Genomic DNA, 8,586 nt, shown 5'->3' on the forward strand with positions numbered 1-8,586 from the left:
GTATTTATTAAATCAACCTCGTTGTTTATTGAATTCATCTAACTTTAACGTACTGTATCCGAACAATTCATTACGATCAAGACATTTCTGATTCAATTTTTTTCAGCAAATTTTAATTATGTTTCGTGTTAAGTTGGAAAACAAGGAACATTCACAAAAACAGACTGAGGACCTGACAGGCATATAAACATGAGGAGCGAGTCCCACAATAAAAACTCACCCAATCTGACCATACCATAATAACACATTCAAGTCATTTTTTCTCTGTTTAATTGTACTGGAAGTTTCAGCAGTTCGTTCTGATGAATTATTCACACCACAGCCTCTCGCTTTCCCTCTCAGTCGCCCTCTCCATCACTCACTCTACTCTCTTTCTCAAGTCCATTTTCATATCCGATTAAATCCTATCATCCTGTGCCTGTATTCTGTTCACCAGCCCCTTGTTCCACCGATCCTATTCTCATTATCATTTTGTTTAATAGTGAAGCCTCTGTGGAATAGTTTAATGTTTCTACAGATCATTCAGTTCTCCACCTGTTCACCTACACTGTTCACTTCATCTTCAAATCATGGAACAAACAGAATCGAATGCCCCTTCCAGGCAGATCTCACAATATTTGAGATTCCTTCTCCAGTAATTATAGGGTATCGGGATAGATGGCGGGATTGTTCAATTTACAAAACGCAAACATCATACTTATAACCTACAGGTGCATAGAAGGTCTGCTGATTCCAACAGGGACAGTGCAAATTGAGACCACAAAACATTAAAACATTTCATTTTACAGTGAAGCCCAGTGACAGTCAGTGAATTCATCCACAGTGAAGCAGAGAAGGAGATGTGAAAGATTCAGCAGAAAACTCAGTTCAGTAACCAGACATCAGTAGCGGCGTCAGATACACACATAATGAAATAATATTTCATAACAGTGATCACCAATCAATAAATTGAAATCCCAGTTAAACTGAAGCATGTTATTTGGGAGGGAAGACACTGCACTGCCTCCTTGTAACACTGAGACCGTGAGCTGTCTCATTATCAATCACTGAAAACACATTGATGATAACATATTCCAGGACAGGTTAGTTCCACAACAAGAAACTGTTATCATCTCCTGATGGTCTGATACCAACTCTTAGCCCAATACATTCAGTACAGAGAATAATGCAGTAACAATGCCAGGAATGGATAGACAAATTCATGACAGATAGAATGCAGCTCCTCAATACCGAAAGGGCAGAGACTAAACACGTTCCATCATTCAACCAATAGAACAGAACAGTGACTGTGTAAAATATGTCGGGACAAAAAAAAAATTGCCAAGTACAGCAGCAGAGTTAACACCGATTTATACCTTTAACAGATGAGATAACGGCTTACCCGGAACTCCAATGGATGCAAGAACAGGATAATAAATGCGTATTATCTGAAATATTACTGGATATTCCATTTCTGTGAGAAGCACTGACTTCTGTTGACCTGGAAACCACAACTCCGGCAGGCACTCTGAGCTGATCCATTCCAACAAGCCCTGATTTATACAGGGGATAAGTCTCCACTGACACGGTTATACTCCTGATCATTGCTATTAGTTACAGTCAGTTTAACAAACACATTCTATCAGCAGCTTTGACTCCGATGTAAATAATGTGGTGGATAAAACACAAACATCTCAAAGTCCAGGTTATTACTAAATCAGACCTCTCTCAGGAATAAAGTTTAAATCTGTTCTCATACAGGACTGATCCAACAATAATAAACGGCTTCATTTACAGCTTTTATAGAACTATATTGACCATGTTCACTCCTGGTGTTTCATTTATAATTTAGACAGATGTCTCCGCAGTGTGCACTGAATCCAGGGACACAATCAGACCCGTTTCACGCTGTTCCTGCAGTTTCCCAGTTAAAATATGAATTGTGATTCTCTGACACGAGGACAGTTAAAGGGCAGGTTGAGGATTGCAGCCTAGAAATGATTGTGGGTGATATTAGGGGACGGACACTTTGGACAAAATGGAGCACAGCACGGCCAACCTTTTGGACAAAAGGCGGCTGCGCCGCTGCCATCTTGGTCAGATGGCGGCAAGTAGCCAACAGAGTGTCCCCAGTGATCCCGCAGTGAACCCAGAATGATGCTTGGTTGCAGCCAGTCAGCCCAGAGTGATGCCAGAGTGGCGGTCTTGATGTTCAGACCAAAACCACAACAACAAGAGCTACCACAACAATGTTCCAGTGACCCCCCCAGTGTCCCCTGAATGTCCCCGTGATCCCAGTGTGAACCCAGTGACCCCAGAGTAACCCAGACATTACTCACGTGCTCCCCATCGCGTCCAGGCTGTGGTGAAGGTCTCAGTCAGTCCGTCCCCAGCGGAGAGAACGATTCTTGGCCCAGGATTTCTCCCACTCCTCCTCCTCCTCACAAAATGTCTCTTTCTGGATCATCTCCTTGCAGCATTTCATCAAAAAGATTCCTGAGGGGAGAGAGACAGAGAGAGGGAATTGATTAAGAAGAAAAGCAAGGGATTAAAAAGGCACAGCAAGAGACCAGAACTCCCTCCCTCCCACTTCCTCTCTCACTCTCTCTTTTTCCCTCCCTCACTCTCTCGTTTTCCGTCCCTCCCTCTCCCCCTCTCTCTCTCCCTCTCTCTCCCTCCCCCACAATCTCTCCCTCTCCCTCTCTCTCTATCCCTCCCTCCCTCTCTCCCTCTCTCTCCCTCCCTCTCAATCTCTCTCTCTCTCCTTCCCTCTACCTCTCTCTCTCTCCCTCCCTCTCCCTCTTTCCCTCCCTCCATCTCCCTCTCTCTCCCCCTCTCTCTCTCTCCCTCCCTCTCAATCTCTCTCCCTCTCACTCTCTCTCTCCCTCTCCCCCTCTCTCTCTCTCCCTCTCTCTCTCCCTCCCTCTCCCTCTCTCTCTCCCTCACCCCTCTCCCTCTCACTCTCTCTCTCCCCCTCTCCCCCTCTCTCTCTCCCTCTCTCTCTCTCCCTCCCTCTCCCTCGCTCTCTCTCCCTCCCTCCCTCTCCCTCTCACTCTCTCTCTCCCCCTCTCTCTCTCTCCCTCCCTCTCCCTCTCACTCTATCTCTCCCTCCCTCTCCCTCTCTATCCCCCTCTTCCCCTATCTCTCTGTCTCTCTCTCCCTCTCTCTGTCTCTCTTCCTCCCTCTCCCTCTCTCTCTCCCTCCATCCCTCCCTCTCTCCCCTCTCTCACTCACCCTCACTCTCCGTCTGTCTCCCTCGCTCCCTCTCACTCTTACTGTCTCCCCCTCCCTCTCTCTCCCCCTCTCCCCCCTCTCTCTCACACTCCACCAGTTGCAAAGAATCTCTCCCTAATCCAAGTCTGCAGCTTGTTTCTCCCCTGCCTTTCCTCTGAATGCCCCTCAACGGTGCCGGACTGCTCAGTGTTTGCTGCAGGGTCCAACCCTCCCCTGGGTTTATTTTCTCTTCTGTCCCTGGGCCCCGCACACTGCTGCTCTGGACATTGTTGCAACTTTTGTTCTGTCAGTTGCTGTCAGCGAAAGGTCAACAGCTTTTCCCTCAACTGTTTTCTCTTGTTTGAATTAGAAGTTCGCCCCACCCTGTTCAATCCCTCCACCTCCCTGTTCAATCTCTCCCCCTCTCAGTGTAATAGTCCCCCTCTCTGTAATATTCCCTCTCTGTGTAATATTCCCCTTTGTGTAATATTCCATCTTCGTGCAATATTACCCTCCTTGTAATATTACACCTCTCTGAGTCCAACAAACCTTGTATTATACAGATTGTGATATAAGATATGTACTGAGTCCAACCCACCATGTATTGTACAGAATGTGATATAAGATATGTACTGAGTCCACCCCACCTTGAAATGTACAGAATGTAATATAAGATATGTACTGAGTCCACCCCACCTTGTATTGTACAGAATGTAATATAAGATATGGACTGAGTCCACCCCACCTTGTATTGTACAGAATATAATATAAAATATTTACTGAGTATATCACACCTTATATTGTACAGGATGTAATATAAGATGCATCCTGAGTCGACCCCACCTTGTATTATACAGAATGTAATATAAGATATCTACTGAGTCCACCCCACCTTGTATTGTACAGAATGTAATATAAGATATGTACTGGGTCCACCCCACCTTATATTGTACAGAATGTAACATAAGATATGTACTGAGTCCACCCCACCTTATATTGTACAGAATGTAATATAAGATATGTACAGAGTCCACTCTAACTTTTATTGTACAGAATGTAAATATGAGATATGTACTGAGTCCACCCCATCTTGTATTGCACAGAATGTAATTTAAGGTACGTACTGAGTCCACCCCATCTTGTATTGTAAAGAATACAATATAAGATACGTCCTGAGTCCACTCTAACTTGTATTGTACAGAATGTAATATGAGATATGTACTGAGTCCACTCCACCTTGTATTGTACAGAATGTAACAAAAGATATGTACTGAGTCCACCCCACCTTATATTGTACAGAATGTAATATAAGATGCGTACTGAGCCCAATCTAACTTGTATTGTACAGAATGTAATATGAGATATGTACTGAGTCCACTCCACCTTGTATTGTACAGAATGTAATGTAAGATATGTACTGAGTCCACCTCACCTTCTATTGTAGAGAATGTAATTTAAGATGTGCAATGAGTCCACCCCACCTTGTATTGTACAGAATGAAATATAAGTTATGCACTGAGTCCACCTCACCTTGTATTCTACAGAATTTAATTCAAGATATGTACTGAGTCCACCCCACCTTGTATTGTGCAGAATGTAACATAAGATATGTACTGTGTCCACCCCACCTTGTATTGTACAGAAAATAATATAAGATATGGACTGAGTCCACCTCACCTTGTATTGTACAGAATGTAATATAAGATATGTACTGAGTCCACCCCACCTTGTATTATACAGAGTGTAATATAAGATATGTACTGAGTCCACCCCACCTTGGATTGTACAGAATGTAATATAAGATATGTACTGAGTCCACCCCACCCTGTATTGTACAGAATGTAACAAAAAATATGTACTGAGTCCACCCCACCTTGTATTGTACAGAATGTAACAAAAGATATGTACTGAGTCCACCCCACCTTATATTGTACAGAATGTAATATAAGATGCGTACTGAGTCCACTCTAACTTGTATTGTACAGAATGTAATATGAGATATGTACTGAGTCCACTCCACCTTGTATTGTACAGAATGTAATGTAAGATATGTACTGAGTCCACCTCACCTTCTATTGTAGAGAATGTAATTTAAGATGTGCAATGAGTCCACCCCACCTGGTATTGTACAGAATGAAATATAAGTTATGGACTGAGTCCACCTCACCTTGTATTCTACAGAATTTAATTCATGATATGTACTGAGTCCACCCCACCTTGTATTGTGCAGAATGTAACATTAGGTATGTACTGTGTCCACCCCACCTTGTATTGTACACAATGTAAGAGAAGATATGTACTGAGTCCACCCTACCTTGTATTGCACAGGATATAATATAAGATATGTACAGAGTCCAACCAACTTGTATTGTTCAGAATTTAATATGAGATATGTACTGAGTACAACCCACATTGTCATGTACAGAATGTTACATAAGATATGTACTGAGTCCACCTCACATTGTATTATACAGAATGTAATATAAGATTTGTACTGAGTCCACCCCACCTTGTATTATACAGAATGTAAAATAAGATATGTACTGAGTCCACCCCACCTTGTATTGTACAGAATGTAATATAAGATATGTACTGAGTCCACCCCACCTTGTATTGTACAGAAAATAATATAAGATATGGACTGAGTCCTCCTCACCTTGTATTGTACAGAATGTAATATAAGATATGTACTGAGTCCACCCCACCTTGTATTGTACAGAATGTAATATAAGATATGTACTGAGTCCACCCCACCTTGTATTATACAGAGTGTAATATAAGATATGTACTGAGTACACCCTACCTTGTATTGTACAGAATGTAATATAAGATATGTACTGAGTACACCCCACCTTGTATTATACAGAATGTAATATAAGATATGTACTGAGTGCACCTCAACTTGTGTTGTACAGAATGTAATTTGAGATATGTACTGAGTGCACCCCACCTTGTATTATACAGGATGTAATATAAGATGCATCCTGAGTCCACCCCACCTTGTATTATACAGAATGTAATTTCAGATATGTACTGAGTCCACCCCACCTTGTATTGTACAGAATGTAATATAAGATATATACTGGGTCCACCCCACCTTGTATTGTACAGAATGTAATATAAGATATGTACTGAGTCCACCCCACCCTGTATTGTACAGAATGTAACAAAAGATATGTACGGAGTCCACCCCACCTTGTATTGTACAGAATGTAAAAAAAGATATGTACTGAGTCCACCCCACCTTATATTGTACAGAATGTAATATAAGATATGTACTGAGTCCACCCCACCTTGTATTGTACAGAATGTAATATAAGATATGTACTGAGTCCACCCCACCTTGTGTTATACAGAGTGTAATATAAGATATGCACTGAGTACACCCTACCTTGTATTGTACAGAATGTAATATAAGATATGTACTGAGTACACCCTACCTTGTATTATAAAGAGTGTAATATAAGATATGTACTGAGTCCACCCCACCTTGTATTATACAGAGTGTAATATAAGATATGTACTGAGTACACCCTACCTTGTATTGTACAGAATGTAATATAAGATATGTACTGAGTACACCCTACCTTGTATTATACAGAGTGTAATATAAGATATGTACTGAGTGCACCTCAACTTGTGTTGTACAGAATGTAATTTGAGATATGTACTGAGTGCACCCCACCTTGTATTATACAGGATGTAATATAAGATGCATCCTGAGTCCACCCCACCTTGTATTATACAGAATGTAATTTCAGTTATGTACTGAGTCCACCCCACCTTGTATTGTACAGAATGTAATATAAGATATATACTGGGTCCACCCCACCTTGTATTGTACAGAATGTAATATAAGATGCGTACTGAGTCCACTCTAACTTGTATTGTACAGAATGTGATATGAGATATGTACTGAGACCACCTCACATTTTATTATACAGAATGTAATATAAGATTTGTACTGAGTCCACCCCACCTTGTATTAAACAGAATGTAAAATAAGATATGTACTGAGTCCACCACACCTTGTATTGTACAGAATGTAATATAAGATATGTACTGAGTCCACCCCACCTTGTATTGTACAGAAAATAATATAAGATATGGACTGAGTCCACCTCACCTTGTGTTCTACAGAATTTAATTCAAGATATGTACTGAGTCCACCCCACCTTGTATTATGCAGAATGTAACATAATATATGTACTGTGTCCACCCCACCTTGTATTGTACAGAATGAAAGTGAAGATATGTACTGAGTCCACCCTACCTTGTATTGCACAGGATATAATATAATATATGTACAGAGTCCACACCAACTTGTATTGTACAGAATCTAATATGAGATATGTACTGAGTACAACCCACCTTGTCAAGTACAGAATGTAACATAAGATCTGCACTGAGTCCACCTCACCTTGTCATGTACAGAATGTAAAATAAGATATGGACTGAGTCCACCCCACCTTGTATTGTACAGAATGTAATATAAGATATGTAGTGAGTCGACCTCACCTTGTCATGTACAGAATGTAAAATAAGATATGGACTGAGTCCACCCCACCTTGTATTGTACAGAATGTAAGAGAAGATATGTACTGAGTCCACCCTACCTTGTATTGCACAGGATATAATATAAGATATGTACAGAGTCCACACCAACTTGTATTGTACAGAATTTAATATGAGATATGTACTGAGTACAACCCACATTGTCATGTACAGAATGTTACATAAGATATGTACTGAGTCCACCTCACATTGTATTATACAGAATGTAATATAAGATTTGTACTGAGTCCACCCCACCTTGTATTATACAGAATGTAAAATAAGATATGTACTGAGTCCACCCCACCTTGTATTGTACAGAATGTAATATAAGATATGTACTGAGTCCACCCCACCTTGTATTTTACAGAAAATAATATAAGATATGGACTGAGTCCACCTCACCTTGTATTGTACAGAATGTAACATAAGATATGTACTGAGTCCACCCCACCTTGTATTGTACAGAATGTAATATAAGATATGTACTGAGTCCACCCCACCTTGTATTATACAGAGTGTAATATAAGATATGTACTGAGTACACCCTACCTTGTATTGTACAGAATGTAATATAAGATATGGACTGAGTACACCCGACCTTGTATTATACAGAGTGTAATATAAGATATGTACTGAGTGCACCTCAACTTGTGTTGTACAGAATGTAATTTGAGATATGTACTGAGTGCACCCCACCTTGTATTATACAGGATGTAATATAAGATGCATCCTGAGTCCACCCCACCTTGTATTATACAGAATGTAATTTCAGATATGCACTGAGTCCACCCCACCTTGTATTGTACAGAATGTAATATAAGATATATACTGGGTCCA

This window comes from Heptranchias perlo, unplaced genomic scaffold, assembly GCF_035084215.1.
Source record: "Heptranchias perlo isolate sHepPer1 unplaced genomic scaffold, sHepPer1.hap1 HAP1_SCAFFOLD_52, whole genome shotgun sequence".
NCBI classification, from domain to species: Eukaryota; Metazoa; Chordata; class Chondrichthyes; order Hexanchiformes; family Hexanchidae; genus Heptranchias; species Heptranchias perlo.